The sequence below is a fragment of the Cebus imitator genome, unplaced genomic scaffold (genome assembly GCF_001604975.1).
Source record: "Cebus imitator isolate Cc_AM_T3 unplaced genomic scaffold, Cebus_imitator-1.0 Scaffold199, whole genome shotgun sequence".
NCBI lineage: Eukaryota > Metazoa > Chordata > Mammalia > Primates > Cebidae > Cebus > Cebus imitator.
The window spans coordinates 2,238,829-2,261,412 of NW_016107514.1; the positions used below are offsets into that span (position 1 = coordinate 2,238,829).

Sequence of the window (22,584 nt, forward strand, 5' to 3'; positions counted from 1 at the left end):
TTTTGCCAAAGGAAAAGATCTACATGCACCATTTTCTGTAATTTGAAGTTCCTCCAGATATCAAGAGATTGAGATGAGTTTTCATTATGAAAATCACTCCTCAGTTTCTTAGAATCTCAAGTTCCCCAAACTTCTTGACATTTTAAATATATTGTAGAGAATTCTTCTGCATTTTATCTGCAATATGTACTAAATCTATAAGGTAGAATGATTTGCAATGCTATTCTCATCTGGAAATGATATACACATCAAAAAGATGCCTTTATTAACTGGATTAAATCTTAGTGTGAAATTGAAGGCTTCTGAGATTCTCCAACCACTCAGTTGTGCTCTCCTGGGCTCCGTTACCAAGAGCAATTCACTTCCTGCTCTCAATCCTTCATTGAAACGGGGGTAGAGGGTAGAACTGTCCATACATAGAATGCAATGGAGTATCACCCACCCCAGCATATGTTTTGATGTCCACTGGGGATGACTGAACTGCTACCAAGTGAACCCAATACAACTTCCCTAAATGCTTTTTAAGGTGCAATTTTGAAAAGAAATTGGGCTCTAAAATGTGTTATTTTATAAAACGATTTTCAAATGGTTGCCCCCAAAAATCAATTATTTACTTTAAAAATCATTGTTTTTATAGAATTTACCTTACAAGATCAGCTAAAATGTCACTGTGAGTATATCCTCTTGTACACAAATTTAATTATTGACTCTATAAATCATTACACAATGAATGTCCTGAGCATTTATATAGTTGCACTTGTAATTTATTTTGTTTTCAAAACATAATTTTCTTTGGTTTTGTTTTTTAAACCAGGAAGAAATTGTAAGAGTGTTACGGCAACCATAGGTACATGACGTGAAAGAGAAAACCCAGGTCACCGTTTCAGTCTCAGCATTTTCTCAGGCAGAGGCACATTTTCCGCAGGGTCACTGGGTCTCTACAAGCAGCATTCTTTCTGCCAGGCACTTTGTAATGTGCAATGAACGGTATCATTTATTTTCATTTCCTCACATTTAATTGCATGCTTCTTGCTTCCAACATTAAGCCAGAAGGCAGGTGGCAGAAGCAATGAACTGAGCTGGGACTGTCATGTTATAGGCCATGCTCCCTCCCTTAAATACAAGCAGACTGTTTACAACCCAGCAGAAGCCACTGGGCTGGAAAAATGTTCTCTTCCTTTGCAAGTTCTGACGCTGCAGAAGCTACTATGAAGACTAATGCCCAATGAAGAGGAGGCACTCAATGGGCTGTACTCTTCAGCAACACCAGACTAAAAGTGATGAAGATATTAATCCAATAATAGGTATCAAATCTAGTACATATCCTCACAAACTATATAAATCAACTGCTAGATATTATGATGAGATGAACAATTGGTCAGTGCACAGCTCTTGTTCAAACTATGTGCCTGACTTCTAAATACTCTATAAATTTCAAGGAAATCTGTTTAAAATTGATTACCTAAAGGGACAGTGTAATGTAACTAAACAAGTTAAATATCAAATAAATGTAATTATTATGTACATATATAATTCTTTATATAATTCTTTATAAGTCATTTAATAACATAGTCAAGATAGAAAATAATTTTCATACCCTTGGAGATAGCACAATATGATGCAGTTTTGTGGCCCAAAATAAAACTGTTTTATGTTGAGACAAAATAAATTTAGTTGACTCTTCCCCAAAATAACATACCCTTTTTTCCCTTATTACTGTCTTTAAAGATATATTTCATGCCACATAAGTTAGGCGCCTTCAGTGATGTCACACATGTGTTGCTAATCGGATGTCCTTCGGAATCAGAGAATGAACACTGCCCTGTGATGGTAAAGAGGAGCAAATGTCATGAGAATCTAATTTCCTGAGGCAATTCATTCTTTTGCTAGGAAAAGAAAAGCAACCATATTGTATGAAACGTGCATTTTGCTTACTCTTGATAAGTTTTATAGAAATGTGGCTTGAAATAATGAAAGTGAGGAAAAGAACAGGAGCCCCCACTCTTTTTCACTTCCAGTGGGACATCAGCACTGAGGCTTTTCCAAGTTTTTTCTTTTTTGCCCCAAATCTGGATTCTGGCTGCATATCGGGCTTAAAAGTGTGAAGTATGCTTTTTCTCAACCCTCTCTCCATCCTTTCTGTCACTTCTATTTCTTCTCAGCTTATTGTTTTCTCTTCAAATTCTAGCTTTTGTTATGCCCCAGACCCCTCTACATTAGTGTTTGATAAATGTCTATCTTCGAGGCCGGGCGCAGTGGCTCACGCCTGTAATCCCAGCACTTTGGGAGGCCGAGGCGGGTGGATCACGAGGTCAAGAGATCGAGACCATCCTGGTCAAAATGGTGAAACCCCGTCTCTACTAAAAATACAAAAAATTAGCTGGGCATGGTGGTGCGTGCCTGTAATCCCAGCTACTCAGGAGGCTGAGGCAGGAGAATTGCCTGAACCCAGGAGGCGGAGGTTGCCGTGAGCCGAGATTGCGCCATTGCACTCCAGCCTGGGTAACAAGAGTGAAACTCCGACTCAAAAAAAAAAAAAAAAAAATGTCTATCTTCCACCTAGTTTTTGTATGTCTTCTATTCAGGAATCTGCAAAGTTTGTGTGTGTGTGTGTGTGTGTGTGTGTGTGTGTGTGTTTTAGGACTCATATAACTAATGTCCTGCAAATTACTATCACTTGGTAATCATTTGTGAGGAAGTAAATACAACCACACATGTATTTACCATGTGTGTAAGAACTAGTGTCATGCTAGATCATAGTTTTACATGGGCATAGATAGCATTGTTTCCAGAATTCTGATGGTCTTTGATTAAAAAGGTTTTGTGATCAAACAAATGTGGGAAATGCTGCCCACCAAATTTCTTCTATGAAAATTCAAATGTACATGCAGTCTCATAGTAAAGACACCTGCTTAACTTGGTGTTATCCTAACTTACCTGAGCTTGGACTCTACTTTTTCATAAACTGTTATCATTTCTTGGAACACTTTTTAAGAAACATTGGTTTAGAAGCTACAAGGATAAGTAATTTTTAGACAATAATTTAAAAGCAATCAATAGTTACATTTATGAATCACAGTTAATAAAGTAAATCAAAAATATATTCCCAAGTATGATTTATGATATTAACACAAATAATGTATTTTAATAACTATTGAAAATAGTTACAAAGACTTGACTTTTTCCTATTCTGCACTGTAAACTTTAATTAGGCTGAAGTATTGTCTTTCATTAATGCACCAGCATTGAAGATTTTCTGTTATTGGTAAAGCTTTTTTGATGGTGTTCGGAAAAACAAGCTGGCTGTTTATAATTTTATTGCCAGTATACATATTTTATGTTTTCGTGACTCTTCTCATGGCCTGTTGTATAAATTTTTAATATAAACAAATCAAAGTCACTAATTTGTAATAGTTAGAAATCATTGCTGGTATCTTTGATGATGATTTTGAGTGTCTCTGGTGGGAGATTTATTTATTCGCTATTCGGTAAACATCTATTGAGCATGTATAATGTGCCAGGCATTGTGTGTGGGCCTTGAATTCATCAGTGAACAAAAGACTTCTCTTGTATTCTAGTGGGGTTAGAAGTGGTGGCTGCTGGTAAATAATAAACATAATAAATAGGTAAATTATGTAATATAAAATATGTGTGAAGCAAAATGAAAAAGAGCAAAGTTAACAAATTAAGAAAGATGGAACAGGGTAAAGGGTGGCTTAATTTTAAGTAGAGTAGTCAACAGTAGTCAACTCTTTGAAAAGTTGACACTTAAGTTAAAACTTGAATATGAGAAAGTTTCAAATTGAGACAAGCGTTCTTTTCAGAGGCAGCAGGTAGCACGCAGGCTAGGAGAGGATCTGGCATGACAAAGGAGAAGCAAGGGAAGTAAGTTGGCTAGAACAGAGTGAGCGAGAGAAGGAAACAGGAAAATAGGCCGTTTTAAGGACTTTGGTCTCTAATAAAATGAGGGGCCACTCACAGGATTTTAAGAAAGAAGTATCGTGATTAACTCACACTTTATTTAAAAAAAAAAAAAAATGTTTGCCTAAAATATTGACACTAGACTGTAGAAACACAAGAATAGAATTAGGGAAGCCAGTTAAGTGACACAAAAGGAAAACCTAAAGAGGATGATGGCCTGAAAGCCACATGAAGAAAGTATGCTGATACCGGAAGGTGAAATCAAAGGAAAGAGAACTGACTACTGAATTTAGCAACATCGAGGTCTTTGACACTCTTGATGAGAGTGGCTCAGTTGGGTGGCCTATTGCACAAGACATTCCTAAAGGATTCAAAATGCCATGTGAACATGGTTTCCAGACATCTTTTTCCGGTGTTAAAAAGCCCAAAATAACCAGCACAATATTGAGGAGAAGAACAAAATCAGAGGACTGACAATATCCAAATTTAAGACTTATTATAAAGCTTCAGTACTCAAGACTGTGTAGTATTGGCAAAAGAACAGATAAATAGATGAATGAAACAGAAGAGAAAGCCCAGAAATAGATGCACAGAAATATAGTCAACTTATCCTTCACAAAACAACAGCAAGGGCAGGCAATGCTATGGAGCATAGTCTTCCAACAAATGCTAGTGGCACAACTGGAAATTCACATGCAAAATGAAGAATCTAGACACAGAACTTATACCCGTCACAAAAAAATGAACTCAAAATGGATCACAGATCTAAATGTAAAATGCAAAACTATACAACTACTAAAAGATAACATAGGAGAGGATATAAATGACCTTTGGTCGATGATGGAGCTTTAGATACAACACTAAAGGCACAAACTATATTTAAAATGTTGATAAGTTGCACTTATTTAAAATTAAAAATTTCTGCTCTGCAAAAGACACTGTCAAGAGAATAAAAAGACAAGCTACAGACTGAGATAATATATTTACAAAAGACATAACTGATTAAAGACTATTATTCAGAATATACAAAGAACACTTAAAACTCAACAATTAAAAAAAAAAAACTCAATAAAAAAATGGGCACAGTCCTTAACAGACACCTCACCAGAGAAGAGGTACAGATGGTAAATAAGCATATGAAAAGATGCTGCACATAATATGTCACTGGAGAGATGCAAATTAAAATAACAATGACATATCACTATGTACCTATTACAGCAGCCAACATCCAGAACACTGACAACACCAAACGCCGGTGAGGATGCAGAGCAACAAAAACTCTAAAATGGAATGAAAAAATGGTACAGCCACTTCGGAAGACAGTTTGGAGGTCTTTTATAAAACTAAGTACACTCTTACAATACAATTCAGCAGTTGTGCTTCTTGCTATTTACCCAAAGGAGTTAAAGACATATATCCATGCAAAAACCTGCACATGGATGTTTATAGAGGCTCTATTCATAATTGCCAAAACTTAGACACAACCAGGTTGTACTTCAAACAGATCATCTCTGACACATCAGACAGTGGAATGTTACTCAGCACTAAAAGGTGAGCTATCACACCGTGAAAAGACATGGAAGAACCAAAAATGCATATTGTTAGTGTAAAAGACGCCAAACTGAAAGGCTACATACTGTGTGATTCTATCTATATGACATTCTGAAAGTAGCAAAACTGTAAAAAGATCAATAGCTTCTAGGGGTTGGAGGGGAGAGAGGGAAATATAGGCAGAGTATAAAGGATTTTTAGAGCAGTGACAATATTCTGTATGATACTATAATGGTTGATATATGTCATTACAGATTTTTACAAACCCACAGAAAATACACCAAGAGTGAAACCTAATGTCAATTATGGACTTTGGGTAAAGATGTGTCAATGTGGGCTCATCAAGGATAATAAATGTGCCACTCTGGTGGGGATGTTCTTAATGGGGGAGACTATGGATGTGTCATGGCAGGGAATGTATGGGAAATCTCTATACCTTTCCTTCAATTTTGCTGTGAACCTAAAAGTGCCCTCAAAAATAAAGTCTTAATTAAAATAAAAAGAAATTGAGTCTGGTGCACAAAACTTTTCTTAAGGATGCAAAATATCATATGAACACTGGTTGCCAGGCATCTCTTGGCATCTACAGAGAAGTTGGGGTAAAATTAACGAACACAAATGATGTTTATGGCATTTTCTGTACTATTTACAAGGTGAAAACTACGTAGAAAATGCACCCCTTCTATATGGGATTTGAGGGTTAATCTCACATAAAATTAAGAATAAATAAATATGGCTTTAACTCATGTAAGGGTTATAAAAAAGTATAGGAGAAGTGAAGATTATTTAACATTCTTCAGAACAATAGATAAATTACATGCCGAGTGAGATAATAATTACGGGAGCATTTGGATAAACAATAAGCCATCTATTAATCTGAGTGTGCTAATGGCTGAAAATAACAGCCTTGGTGAATTTCAACATGTGTCTATGAGGGTTGGAGGGTGGATTGTCCAATCCACTCTGTTTCATGTTGCATCTCCACCATCTCTAGTAAATAGTTTAAAGATTGCTCTCTCATCAACTGGACAGTAGCTAGTTCTAGTGTGAATGTAAAATGTTGCATCTGATTTGGAAAGTATTCTGGCAGTTCTCCAAAATGTTAAGTATAACATTTCCCTTTGACACAACAATTATATTCCCAGCTATATATCCAAGAGAATGAAAACACATGTTCACACAAAAACTTGTGTATCAGTGTATATAGGCACGTTATTCATAATAGCCAAATGACAGAAACAACCCAAATATCCATAAACTGATGAATGGATAAACAAAATATGGCATATCCATACAATGGAATACTATTCAGTCACAAAATAAATCATACCATGCTACAACATGAATAAACCTTGAAAACATTGGGCTAAGGGAAGGAAACCAGTCACAAAAGACTATATATTCTATTATTTCATTTATATGAAATGTCCAGAAGACAAATCTATAGAGACAGAAAATAGGTTAGTGGCTGGGGTGGATGAGGGAAGGGAAAGAAGGAATTGGGAGTTGAGACTAAAGGATATAGAATTTCCTTTTGAAGCAATAAGAATGTTCTAAAATTGATAGTGACATAGTTGCACAACACTATGAATACAATACTAAAAACTATAGAATTATACACTTTGAGTTAATTTTAGTTAATTGTATGATATGTAAATTATATCTCAATACAGCTGTTACCAAAAATAATCAGGAGTGACTTTTTAGCATCTGATAAAGTAGAATTCTGACCAAAAAAAAAATTACCAGAGACAGAGGAACATTGCACAATAATAAAAGAATTAGTCCACCAGGAAAACATAATATGTATACATTAAACCACAGATCCTCAAAATACACGAAGCAAAAACAAATAGAACTGAAAAGAGAAATAGAGAAATCAACAACTATAGTTGGGGACTTTCTATCCCACTGAGCTACTGATAGAACGACTAGGTGGAAATAGCATGAATACAAAAAGCAGAAACAATGTAATCAACCAACAGCAACTAGTTGAAATATATAGAACACTGCAAACAATAATAGCAGAGTACACTATTTTTTTCAAAAGCCCATGAACCATTCACCAAGATAACATATCCTGGGCTATAAAATGAACCTCAATAAATATAAATGCAGCCAGACACAGTGGAATGCACCTGTAATCCCAGCTACTCAAGAAGCTGAGGTGGTAGAATTGCTTGAGCCCAGGAGCTCAAGACCAGCCTGGACAAAACAACTAGATTCCATCTCTAAAATAAATAAATAAATAAATAAATAAATAAATAAATAAATAAATAAATAAATATTGGAATCATACAGAGTATGTACTCAGATCATGGCAGGATGTAATTAGAAAGTATTAAGTAGAAAGACAATAGAAACTAAGCACATATGTCTTAGTCCAATTGTGTTACTATAAGGAATACATGAATTTGAGTAATTTATAAAGAAAAGAAGTTTATTTGGCTCATGGTTCTGCAGGCTGTGCAGGAAGCATGGCACCAGCACCTGCTTCTGGTGAGACCTCAGCAAGCTTCCACTTATGGCATAAGACAAAGGCAAGCCGAGGGGAGCAGGCATCAAAAGACAAGAGAGGAAGGAACAGAGAGAAGAGGGGGATGCCAGGTTCTTTTTAATAATCAATGTTCATGAAAACTAATAGATGTGAGAGCTCACTCATTACCATGAGGACAGCATCAAGCCATTCACGTGGGTTCCACCACCACGACCCAAACAACTCCCATTTGGCCCCACTTTAGGAATCAAATGTTTGGTTTGGTTTGGTTTGGTTTGGTTTGGTTTGGTTTGGTTTGGTTTGGTTTGGTTTGGTTTGTTTTGTTTTGTTTTGTTTTGTTTTGTTTTGTTTGAGGCTAGGTCTTGCTCTGCTGCCCAGGATGGAGTGCAGTGGTACCATCATGGCTCAATGCAGCCTCGACCTCCTGAGTAGCTGGAACTACAGGCACATGCCACTATGCCTGGCTAGTTTTTGTGTTTTTTGTAGAAATGTGGTCTTGCTATGTTGCCCAGGCTGATCTCAAATTCCTGGGCTCAAGTGATCCACTCCCACTCGGCATCCCAAAGTACTGGAATTACAGGCATGAGTCTCCACGCCCAGCCAAGGACTGTATTTCAACATGAGATTTGGAGGGGGCAAATACCTAAACTATATCAACAAAGAAATTAAAGACACACTTCCAAATACTCTATGTCCAAAGAAGAAGTCCCAAAAGAAATTTAAAAATACACAGTAATGAAAATAAACACAAAATTATCATAATATGTGGGATTAAACTTAAGTGATGCTGAAAGGTAAATTTATATCAGTAAATGTTTACATTCCAAAAAAGAATGTATGAGCGTTAAATAAGAGAAGTGTTGCTGGAATCTAGTGAGCAGAAGGACAGTAGTAGGAAGAAAGCTTAACAAAGACCTCATCAGGTGAGGCCACAGGCAAGGATTTGAGTTTGTCTCTCTTGTAAAGGGGGCATTCTGGGGATTTTTTTTTTTTTTTTTTTAGATGGAGTCTTGCTCTGTCACCCAGGCTGGAGTGCAGTGGCACAATCTTGGCTCACTGCAACCTCCGCCTTCCGGGTTCAAGTGATTCTCCTGCCTTAACCTCCCAAGTGGCTGGGATTACAGGGGCGTCCGCCGCCATGCCTCGTTTTTGTTTGTTTGTTTGTTTGTTTGTTTGTTTGTTTGTATTTTAGTAGAGATGGGGTTTCACTGCATTGCCCAGACTGGTGTCAAAATCCTGATCTCGTGATCTGCCCGCCTAGGCCTCCCAAAGTGCTGAGTACAGGCATGAGCCACCCCGCACAGCACATTCTGGGGAGTTTTAAATAGGAGAATGACTTGTTCTGAACTATGTTTTGAAAAGATCCACTATGGTTGCCCTTCGAGGATGGATGGTGGAGAGACAAGAATGAGAAAGAGATGAGTGAGGGACTGTTGCTTTCGAGGTGGGAACGGCTTGGATGCGGCTTTGGTCATGGAGATAGAATTAGACAGATTCAAATACATTTTAGTAAGTGGTAACATTTCCCCACCAACATTAAAATTTAGAAAAAATTCATTCAAATTTTTTCTCAGTATAGACTTGCTAACAATAAAGTGAGTGTTTTCACTTTTTTTTTGTCTGCAATTATTATGTATTTTCTTGACTTCATCATGATCCACACTGGTAGAATGCCAAAAGAGAGGACTTGTAATAGGTACAGCGTTTATTATTAGAAAACATTCTAAAATATTTGAAAGAACATTTCACTTCTGTATTAATTTCAGCACCCAATCTACGTAAAAATTCTTGTTTTTACCAAATTTATACATTTTTCCAAAACATCTGCTTTTCCACAATTGATTTGATTTTCATTTTTATTTTTAACGAGCACTTTATATAAGGCCAGCATCACAGTCATGAAAGTATTTTACATATCTAAAAGTTTGTTTATTCTAGCATTATCATTTTCAACAAAGGTTTATTTAATATTTACTTGTATGACATGATTGCATTTATTAAAAGAATAAATAAAAATGACTGAAATGTGTCAAAAATTTATGGTTTTCTGAGCAGACCTGCAGTTAATATTAGTGCTGAAAATAATGCTACAAGCCTGTCAAATGGCAGTCATTAATGGAATGTTTTTGTTTTTGACAGCGTATGATTTTGTAAGTGATCTGGCTAAAGGCAGGAATGCTAAACATGTATGAGCGTTATCTTACTGAACAATAATATAAGTGTTTCTTAGTGGTTCAGACATGTAACTTTTCTGTCATTTAGATCAAGAGTGGACATCTTACTTATCCTTATCTTGACTTCCTTGGATGTGACATGCAGGCATATAGCCTAAGACAACAGAAAGCTGAGTATTTATAGCTACTCTTAAAAATGATCATCTCCTACCTCCTAAAAGTACTAAAATTGGATGTAGTTACTGGCTTTCCCCAAAGCATGACACAGAGTTTTTCATGCATCACCAGTTCTGTCAGTTTCAGTTCTTTTGTCCATGAAGATAGAGAACGACTTCTCTGGGCTGCATGTCAGAGCCAAAAGCTTAATAAACGACCAAATGACATTCTTATTATATTTTAAGTGCCTTCCTTACGTTTCCTAATTCAATCATGCTTAACAGGAGGAAAATGACTTTCCCAGTTGGAAGTTTTAATTAATAATTATACTGAAGCAAAAACTTAGACTTTGATACATTTTAGCACACACACAAACAAAAGTCTTGAGGTTGATTTTTTTCAGATTTCCACTATCACTAAAAGAAAAATTCTCTTGAAAATTATCTCCACAATGAGGCTTTGTGTTCAACTGACACTGATAAGATATGACTGGTAAGAAGGAAACATTGGCTGTGTTTTGTGTACACATTGGCAATCTGGAACCGTGTAGCTAAATTAAAGAAGAATATCCATTTCAAAAATGACGTTAACTCTTGTAGTCCCAGTCCACATTACTAATAGGAAAAATCAGGGACCCTTGCTATATGATTCTTTTATTCATTAATTTGATACAGGTTTATTGATATTTATTTACTGAAATGTTAAACCAGGTACAATTTCAGGCATTGAGCTGACAGCTCTAAATGAAGCAAAGTACTGCCTTCAAAAGTGTATATTCTAGAACAGGAAATATGTCAATATATAAGAAAAAAAATCATATTCTATATTAAGTGATGGAGTTCACAAAGGACTTTGACTCCAATCTGACCCTGGCTGGACTGCCCTGAGAATCTGCTTGGAACTATTGCCTCCTGGCAGACAGGCACACTCAGGAGGATGGGGGTTGCTGGCATCTACCTTCCCCATGAGTGCCTGATGATGGCTGCAGCCACCCCCATCTCAGCTGCAATCCTTAAAGACTATCAGCTGCAATCCTTAAATCCTTCAGAACTGCCCTCAGACCCAGACCATTTGCTGGACCACTGCAATTGCCGGCTCCACTCCCAGCTGCTGCTGGGGGCAGGAGCCATGGTGCTCTAGCTCCTCACCGTGGGCCACAGAGCTCTAGGAGTTCTAGCCGCTGCCTACCTAACCAGCCTCATCTGCCTACAATCGCCGACCTGCACAGCCAACTTCAGCACGGTTTCCTTGCTTTACTTTAAACTCCCTTAGCTCATTCCCAAATCACGATCTCTTTCTCTCAGATTCTTAAGTGGCTAGCTCTTTTTCATTAACCAAACCTCAAGTGTCACCTCTTCACAGAGGGCTTCTTTGACCACATTATTGAAATGTGTTTTCCCTTTCATATCACATTTCAAGTTCCATTTTCCTTACTTGTCGTTATCTGAAATTACTGTATGTCATTGTTACTTGATTAGTGTACATCTTCCTGACTATAATGCAAGCCGTAACAGTGACCACGGTTCTGTCTGTTGTGGTCACTGTTGCATCCCTAGCACTTGCAGCAGAGTCTGGGACATGTAGGCCCTCAGTATCTGTTTGTTGAAGGAATGAAATGAATGGTACCACACTCATTCTCATTCAAGTTGAGTGTGAAGCATCTATGGTTCCAGAAGAACAATGTTGAATAGAATCATACACATCAAAGAGGAAAAGTTTTCATTGCTTTGCTCAAGTCTCCATTCAATTAAGATGACCTTCTCCACTTCTCCTCCCAAAGTTTGCTGACATTGCCAAGTATTTTTGACCTTAAATTTTTATTTTTTCCTTTTTTTGGGGTGGGGGAGAGGGATGGACTCTCATTCTGTAGCCCAGGCTGGAGTGCAGTGGCGCAAACTTGGCTCACCACAACTCTGCCTCCCAGGTTCAGGCAATTCCTGCCTCACCTCCTGAGTAGCTGGGACTATAGCTGCGTGCCACCACATCCAGCTAATTTTTGTATTTTTAGTTGGGACGGGGTTTCACTATAGTGGTCAGGATTGTCTTGATCTCTTGATCTTATGATCCACCTGCCTTGGCCTCCCAAAGTGCTGCAATTACAGGCATGAGCCACAGCACCCAGTGACCTTAAATTTTTAATTCATTTTATTACACTGTATGAAAGTCTTCATTTTCCTAGACAGAATAATGTATTTCCTTTTTGATATCCCATAGAACATTGTGTATATGTCTGCAAAGTAAAGCGTAGGTGATAGTGGCAATGAAGTGAGAAAAGAGTAATTTCTAACTCATTGCTTCCAGGGGAATGCATAATACGTTAACTAGAAAGAGTCATTAAACTGTACAGTGGAACTTCTGTTTTCAGGTTTGTCACCAAAAGAAAGTGACTATTTCCATCAAAGGGAATCACAAATTCCATTACCTTTAACTCAATGCACAGATCACTTAGCTCAAAGAAAAAAATACCACCACTAGCATGTTAAGTTCAAAAGACAGAGTCACAGCATTGTTTCGAGGGTTTAAAATTGAGGCTAGCTAGAGTTGACACAAACACAGGCAAAAAATAAAATAAAGGCAACATCATCAAAATTTAACCTTTGGTATATCATAAGTTATTATCAAGAAAGTTAAAAGACATTCTACAAAATGGGGGAAAAAATTGTGTCTTAAATCTGCTAAAGGTCTAGTATTCAGAATTCTTAGAGAATTCTTACAACTCAATAACAAATAGGAAAACAATCCAATTTTAAAATTGTGCCATAGACTCAGATAGACAGTTCCTCAAAGAAGATATACAAATGGCCAATAAGCATGTAGAAAGATATTCAACAACTTTAGTCTTTAAGGATTGCAAATCAAAGCCTCTGTGAGGTAATACTTCACACCCACTAGGGTATCTTTTTTTTTTTTTTTTTAACGGAAAATAGGTGTTGGTGAAGAGGTAGAGAAATTAGAACCCTTGTGTATTGCTGCTGGTAATGTAATTGGCACTGCCACTGTGGAAAAGAGTTGGACAGTTTCTCAAAAAGTTAAATAGAATTACCATATGACTCTCAATTATACTCCTAAGTATAGTCCCAAAAGAATTGAAAACGGGGTCTCAAACTAGTACTGGTACACACATTTTCACAGCAGCACCAGTCCCATTAACCTAAAAGTGAAAACAACCCCAATGTCTATCGATGGATGAATGAATCAACACTTGATGGTGTATGCCACTGCACTCCAGCCTGGGTGACAGAGTGAGGCCCTGACTCAAAAAAATAAAAAACAAAAACAAACAAACAAAAAAAAAAAAAAAAAAAAAAAAAAAAGGACAAAAGACCCGCTTATGATGCTTATCAGAGATATGCCTCAGACAAATGAAATAAAGAGAATAAGATGTATGTAAACATAAAAGAAAGGTAATGACATTATTAATTTCAGTCAAAGTATAATTCACAGCTTCTGCTTGATCAATTTGACTATTGAAACTTGTGTATGCTTCATCAAATTCTCGTGCTGTGTTTTTCAGCTCCATCATGTCATTTATGTTCTTTTTCACACTGGTTATTCTCATTAGCATTTCGTCTAACCTTTTTTCAAGTTCTTAGTTTCCCTGCATTGGGTTAGAACACGCTCCTTGAACTTGGAGAAGTTTGTTATTACCCACCTTCTGAAGCCTGCTTCTGTCAATTCATCATACTCATTCTCTATCCAGTTTTGTTCCCTTGCTGGTGAGAGATTGTGATAATTCACAGCTAAAATTAAAGCAACAAGAGGTACATAAGTATCAAAAAATTATATAACAATTATGCATAAGATATACTATATACCAAATAACATACTGTCACAGTATTTAAGACTTGTCTTAGAAAAAGAAACAGAAAACCAAATTTTATGGGAGATGTTAACATCCTTCACTTGGACTTTGTCAGATCAAAAAGGTAAACAGTGCAGACAGAATTTGGCCTTGTAACTTATGTCTGTATTGAATTTATACACTGCACACCTCATACAGGTTTGCAGCTAGAAGCATATAGCCTATACATATAGCTACAAACCTTTATAGCATGTTACTGTACTGAATATTGCAGGAAATTATAACACAATTGTATGTGTATATAAACATATTTATACACAGAAAAGGTACAGTAAAGATACAGTATTGTAATTTCATGGGACCACCATTGTAAATGTCATCCATAGCTGACCTAAACACTATTATGTAGTACATTATTATATTTTGTTTTCAAAAGTACATAGACTATTTGCAAAAATTTAGGTAGCAAACAAAGTTTTCAAATTTCAATTCATTCCACAATGATTTATATGGACAGTTGTGATGATTTGTTTTACATGCCATTTTCACTGGGTCAAGGGATACTCAGGAAGCTAGTAAAACATAATTTCTGAAAGGATCTGTGAGAGTGTTTCCAGAATAAATTAGTATTTGCCTCAGTAGACTCAGTACAGATGATGCACCCTGATTAATGTAGGTGGGCATCATCCAATCCATTGAAGGTTAGGATAGAGCAAAAAGATGAAAGAAGGGTAAATTCTCTCTCCCTTCTTGAGTTGGAACACCCATCATCTCCTGTCCTGAAACATGAGAGCTCCCAGTTCTTTGATCTTCAAACTCTGGGACTTACACCTGCAGCCCATCACCACCACCACCCTGCTCCACCACCATTCACAGGCTTCAGCTTCCAGCTGAATTATACCAGGCAGTTTCCTGGTCCTTCAGCTTGCAGAAGGCAGATGATGGGACTTCTCGGCCTCCATAGTCACATGAGCCAATTCCTGTAATAATTTGTGTAATAAATAGCAGAGCAGAGGGAAAATGTGAGGAATAGATCTGAGCTGAGAGCAGATCAACAGTTTCTTGGCATTGTTGGACATTCCTGCTACATGTTTTTCATCGTTCTTTGTCCTTATGTTTCAGGTGTTCTAATTTATCATAATTTACTTTATTGCCTATTATTTTGTTTTTGTTTAAAGTCTGACAGTTTCTGGACAAATATTTGTATTTTTTTTAAAAGTTCATTGAGTTATTTTAGATGTATTAAGTATTTTCTGGCTTCTTTCCTCATCCCACATGCTTGTTCTGTTAATTCAGGAGAATACCTCCTTTCATCTCATCCTCCTTCTGAGATCATTTTCCTTCTATCTGAAATATGTAATTTTTCTTTTTGATCTATTCTTCTTAGCAATAAATTCTCTTCATTTTTATTGGCCTGAAATGTCTTTTAAAAAGAAGAAAAAAATAGCCCTCATTCCTGAAAGATAATTCAGGATTAAGACTTTATTTTACTGGAGTGTCTCATTCTATCATACAAGTCTCTTAACCTCCCTTTTTTTTAGATAGCTCTTCCAGTTTGCTACTTCTTTTTACAACTGCTTTAAATTTACAGTTTAACAAGCCTATTCTCTATTTTCATGTATAGTCTCAAATTTCATCTCTATTTTAAAATCAAATCTTTCTAGTTAGATTTGGTAGCTTTATTTTCTTGGTCAAGCTTTTAATACTATCTTTTAAAAAAGGTGTCTTATTGTTTGATATTTTTATCAGGTAATGCTAACAAATAGTGATTAAAGATCTGATTCCATAGTTTCATGGTTAGTGTGACTCACTTAGGCAGCTTGGTTTTTAATATGTCTGGAGATGTTTCTGAGAACTTCAGCTGTGGGAATTCCTTGAGAGTACTTTTGAAATGCATCTCTTCAGAGGGGATTTGCTTTTGCTTCTCCAGGTTGTGGTGTAAGGCAGCAGTCTCCAACCTTTCTCCATGAAGTTGGTGGCGGGTGGGGCCGGGGGGCGCAGGGGTGGTTTCGGGATGAAACTGTTCCACCTCAGATCATCAAGCATTAGTTAGATTCTCATAAAAAGCGTGCAACCTAGATCCCTCCCATGCACAGTAGGGTTCTCGTCCCCTATCAGAATCAAGCTCCTAAGCTATCACAGCTCCTAACAGCAGGCCACCGCTGATCTGACGGGAGGTGGAGCCCAGGTGGTAACGCCCACTAGCCGGGGGTTGGAGACCCCTGCTGTAAGACCTGAAATTAAAGATTCTGTATTACGTGCTGCCTTGACATCTGAAACTTGGAGGACCTCAAATGGTCAAATTGTAAACCCCCTTCCCAATCCTATTCCTTTGGATAAGGTCCCCTAGCAAAAACAAACAAACAAAAACGAAAAACGGTACTTGCCATCACAGAGACCAAGCACAAGGCCACCTATCCCTGAATGGCAGGCATCAGTCTCCTGCCAGTCTGCGGAATGATTCAAACTAACCAACCACAATCTCTCACAGGAACCGGGGGTCACCTCATCCTCCTAATACTGCAGACTGCCTCCCACAGCCTCTCTGTGTTCACTCTGCAAGGGCAACCCCCGTGCGACCCCGAAGGGCACGAGGTCTTCCTCTTCTGTCCACGGTGGAGTGCGGTGCGTTCAGCCATCTCCATATCTCTAGGTTGGGAAACCCTCCGTCACGGCAGAGTGAAGAGCCAGCAAATAAAACATTGGGCTTTGAGGGCATTTACAAACCTATAACACTTCAACCAGATTTCTATCTTGGGAGTTTGGAGACTTATTTACATGTAATATAAACACAGGCCCCAACTTCAGATAAGCGTAAGCAAAGTTTATACCTTCACTCAGGGAAATAGTTTTTTCTTCCATTTTTCTTCTTCTTTACTCAGACTCAAAGATAAGATAAACATAAACTCCACCGTCTCTCTATGGAGTGCTTTCCCTCTTTGCGACCTAGGGTGGGTGTTGCCCTGTAGCACTTCCACTCTTTATATGAGGGTCTCTGATTTGACTCTTACCCCATCAGCACCATACTTCCTATCCCCTACGCACGACTTATTAAACCCACTCAAGGCATCCCCTAGGTAAAATACTAACCCTGTGCTTACTTGCCCCATAATTTCTGCTTTTCTTGCCCTTTTAAACCTCTAAGGAATTCTCTTTCCTTGTCAGAAGCTCTATCACGCATTACAAATATTTCTGTTTGTGTATTTTACACAGCTGCCTTTTTTTTCTATACCAGGAGGAGTTTTCTAAGCATTTCTCTTTATCTCCCCCTCTTTCAGGTATACACAACCAGAATACAAAACTGAACTTGAACGTTTCTGCATGTGATTAAATGTTCTTCAAACATCTGATTATTATTGGTGTCACAGCATTTAATCATAGACCTTTAATCACAGAAATGCAACAATTCTATTTTCAGACATTATTTCAAAATCATAATATCTTTATAATTATAAACACTGCTACAACTACAAGAAGATGTACAAAAATCTTTGTGCCACTGATTATTTCCTTACAATAGATTCTTGGATGTGTTATTATCCTGACAAAGGGTATGAACTCTTTTGAACTCTTGATATATTTTGCCAAATTGCTTTCTAGAAAGGTTGTAGCAATTTACAATTCACCGCAGTGTGTTAGGTGAAAAGTGATGTATCATAGATGATTTAATGTGCATTTCCTGATTACTCATGAGGTTGAACATTAACTGAGTGTGTTTTATGTTTGACCAATTCCCTTGTAAGAATATCAGGTGATTTTAATCATCCAATTTGGAGCTTTGTTCATTTCTTCACTCAAAATATTTGTGACCCTTACTCTAAGCATAGCACTGTATTAAATCGAAGGATTAGCTCACCAGCTTGGCGTACTTCAATATGTATGGAATTACTGGCATACAAAGCAACAATTATGTACTGATGCAGAGAAATGCAGCGGCAAATGAAGGCTTCTGCTCAGCAAACACACTGCTGTACCAAAGAAGAGATCCTTATTTCACTGTCTGGAGTAATCAGAATGAGCCTTAATGTAATTTCATGCTTTCTCTTGGAAAGGAAAATACCATGTTGAAATTTAACTTTAAATGATTTTTAATTTGGCTATTTTACAATTAATATTGTTCTTCTACCCCAGGGCTGTTTTGGAACCGTTCAGCACTTACTATTCGAGGAGCCTGCATCTTGCTCAACACCAGTCTTGTTTCCATTGCTGTTGGCAGAAGATCCACTAATTGTCACCTAAAGGAATGCTGAGATAGTATTTAATGAACTGTTACAACTTAATACAACTGATAAAAATCATCAGCTTTTCTCTTAGTTCCATTTATGTTTTATTTATAACATTCATATGATGCATTCTTTAAAAATTCTTCCCGTATGATGCCTCCCTTGAAACAGCCATTTATTTGTCTTTCTGTTACACTGTTGTAACTATTCATGAGAATTTATTATCCTAGCAAAGGCCGCTCATGGGAAAATGTGGCCATCTCAATGAAATTGGGTGATACCCCCACCAGGATAGCCCTTCAAACCCCAGATAAACAGCTTTATTCCTCTTCATTCCCTTTATTTCCACAGAGGGCCTGTATGCAGGCAAGGATAAAAATGTATGCACACATCTCATTTGTCTGAGTAACCAGTATCAGAGGAATAATAGGAAAAAAAATCTATATATTTATGTTATATAGTATTTATATTTTAATATTATGTAGTATATATAAATGTAGAGATGTATTCAGTAAGTGGAGTTTTTGACATTAAAAATAATGGGCAAATGGCCAGGCGTGCTGGTCCTGTAATCCCAGCACTTTGGAAGGCAGAGGTGGGCAGATCACCTGAGGCCAGGAGTTCATGATCAACCTGGCCAACATGGTGAAACCCCATCTCTACTACAAATGCAAACATCAGCCAAGCGTGGTGGTGTGTGCCTGTAATACCAGCTACTCAGGAGGCTGAGGCAGGAAAATAACTTGAACCCAGGAGGCAGAGGTTGCAGTGTGTTGACATCGTGCCACTGCACTCCAGCCTGGGTGACAGAGTGAGACTTCATCTCAAAAAAAAAAAAAAGTAATGGCAGAAACTGCAATCACATTTGTGCCAATGTAATAATAAACATACATTTACATTACATATGATTTTATGTATAATGTAAACATATAATGTAAAAATATAAGTTTATATAATATAGAAATACATACAAAATATGAAAATATAAGTGTATATCATATAATGTAAAACATAAGTATATATCAAAATATAAGTGTATACATCTATAATATATACTATATATCATATAAAATATATAATATATTTTATGTATGAACATTATGTATGTACTATATATGTATATATAATATAAAATTTAGGGGCGTTATGAGGGGGTGTGTATACACACATACATTTCCATTTAAAAAATAGAAGCAGGTGACATTTAATACAGAAGAAAGTAGACTATATATTAAGAAACAGTTTTATTTAGGGAATAATTTTGTTCTGTGATGAAAATTTTTGCACTACTTTCCGAGTGCACTGGCTATATGAAGGCTCCATTTACTTTGTAGGTTGCCAGAGCTAAGAAGTGTCTTTCCTAATCTCAATCACTACTGGCCTAATACAGTAGATGTGATGGTCGATCAGAGTACCCTATACCACTAAATCTTAGATTTGCTGAAAGAGAGAGAGGAAAAAGAAAGCCAAAAAGAAGGAAGGGAAGGAAGGAGGGAAGAAGGGCGAGAAGGATGGAAGGTGAGTGGTCTGCAGGATGGCAGCCCTTCTGGTCCCAGCTGGGGTTTCTTGTGTATCCATAGGCAACTTTGTGAACTTGGCTGGTTTCTTTCATTATGAGAGTATATGCTTGCTCTTATAGTGGTGGCAGAGCTCAAAAAAAGAGAATAGTTAGTTTAGGTAGCTTAGTTTTAAGCCTAGAACTGGTATTTAACACAGCCTGAGGCCGGGCACGGTGGCTCACGCCTGTAATCCCAGCACTTTGGGAGGCGGAGGTGGGTGGATCACAAGGTCAAGAGATCGAGACCATCCTGGTCAACATGGTGAAACCCCATCTCTACTAAAAAAAAATACAAAAAATTAGCTGGGCATGGTGGTGCGTGCCTGTAATCCCAGCTACTCAGGAGGCTGAGGCAGGAGAATTGCCTGAACCCAGGAGGCGGAGGTTGCGGTGAGCCGAGATCGCGCCATTGCACTCCAGCCTGGGTAACATGAGTGAAACTCCGTCTCAAAAAAACAAACAAACAAACAAAAAAACACAGCCTGGTATTTAACACAGCTCTGTTCTTACACTGACCGTGTAGAAATAGAAATAAACTCTTGAGTTCTAGGCTTAAAACTGGCATAGTTTCCATCATTTTCTATTGTCAAAAGCAAATTCCAGTATGAATCTAGACTTAAGTAATCAGAGAATGGATTCCATCTCTTGCTAGAAGAAACCACAAAGTTGTATTGCAAGGAACATAAATTTTAAAAAGGTGAAGAATTGGAGCTATTTTTGAAATTTATCTACCTAACGTTATTATTTAAAATAATGTTGTATACATTATACTCCCTAATCTTTCTAAGTTTATGCATGTTTATACATCTAACTTTTATAAAAACAAATCATGTTATAGATATTTACCTCCAGGTTTGTTATGTAAATAACTTGATGTGATCAGCATCTATCCAGTCAGTACATATAGCTAGATTATTCTTTTTGATTGCTGCAAAGGATTTAATAAATCATTATGCCATAATTTGTTGAACCATTTACCTATGGATGAAAATACAATTGACTTTTTTTTCCTATGGCAAGCATATCATTACAAACACATGTTTGAATACTTATAATTTTAATTGTAAAGCTTTGTTTCCTAGAAGGGTAATTTCTAGTTGGAAGGGTGTGTACATATTTCATTTTAATGGATGGTATTTACTTCATAGAATGGAGCTAGTATTGGTCATATATTTGTCATAGTAATTAATATTAGTTGCTGGAACAGATAACCCTAAAACACAGTGACTTCACACAAAGTCGTATATAAATCAGCCTATCTTGGATAGCTCTACTCCAGGTGGTGATTCAGGAATCCCAGCTTCTTCTGCCATGTGCCTCTGCCACCTCAGAGAATGGGCTCAGAGTTCCTTCACTAGATCCTCTGATTCAATAAGCTGTCAAGAAGAGAAGGAGACAACCTCAGGAAGATAACAAGAGATGTTTTAAGGCCAAGACTTGAAGTGGCTTATTTTCTTCCGCCTATATTTCTTTGATCAAAATTCAGTCAAATCATCCAATCTAACTAACTACAAGGCTGGGAAATGTAGCTTTCTTTTTTGCCCAAGAGTAGGAGCAGTATTGGCTAGCATCTGGGCAGTGTGTACCTCTGATGATGATATGTTTTCTGTAGGTGATATTTCTATTATCTTTATTATTATTTGAAAATCCTGAAAAACTTAAAAAAGAATAAAGAACAAATAATAATTCCAGAACAGCCTCCTGGTATTTAATACAGCTGTGTTCTTACACTGACTGTGTAAAAAGAGAAAGAAATAAACCTATCCTCTGTGCATTTCAGCCCAGGAGCCATGCTTCGTCTGGATTGTGAATAGGGAAACATGGAAGACCATCATTCCAGACCTTTTAAAATTGCAAAAGGAATCAAATATTCTCTATCCACTCCATCCCAACCCTAGAGGTAAACATTGTTAACGATTTGGGTTTATCCTACTTGGTTTGTTTCTGTAACATGCACTTACTGTTTAATAAGAATGTGTTTATCTGTGTATACCCCTATATGTTATGAGCTGAATTGTCTTCCCAAACTTTATATGTTGAAGTTCTAGTCCCCACTGTCTCGGAAAATAACCATATCTGGTGATAGGGACTTTAAAGGGATACAGAAATTAAAAGGAGTTTATTGGGGTGGGCCCTAATCCAATATAACTGATGTCTTTCTAAAAACAGGTTAGGACACAGGCATAGAGGGAAGACCATGTGAAGACACAAAGAAAAGAAAGCCATCTACCAGCCAAGGAGAGAGGCCTCAGAGGAAACCAGCCCTGCAGACACCTTGATATCAGACTTTCAGTCTCCAGAGCTGTGAGAAAATTCATTTCTGTTGTTAAAGTCACAAAGTAAATGGCAATTGTTATGGCATTCCTAGCAGACTAATCCACCACACATAACTGCACATAAAATGTGTGATTTCAAACTCTTTCACAACTATCCATTTACATAAATGTTTCTCCTCCCTCCTTTCCTTCCTTCCTTCCTTCCTTCCTTTCTTCCTTCCTTCCTTCCTTTCCTCCCTTCCTTCCTTCCTTTCCTCCCTCCCTCCCTCCCTCCCTCCTTTCTTTCTTTCTTTCTTTCTTTCTTTCTTTCTTTCTTTCTTTCTTTCTTTCTTTCTTTCTTTCTTTCTTTCTCTTTCCTACTAGAAGTAAATATTTTTTAAGTTTTCGGCTATATGTTTAAAATATTGAGGGGGCAGTGATTTCACT

At 37.2% G+C, this 22,584-nt stretch overlaps 1 non-coding gene across 1 annotated transcript; it reads left to right on the plus strand.

Moving 5' to 3' along the window:
- The first annotated feature begins 21,577 nt into the window (after positions 1–21,577).
- Positions 21,578–21,706, plus strand: LOC119473988. The gene has a single exon (XR_005203270.1). It is a non-coding gene; the product is annotated as a small nucleolar RNA SNORA51 (small nucleolar RNA).
- Positions 21,707–22,584: the final 878 nt, after the last annotated feature.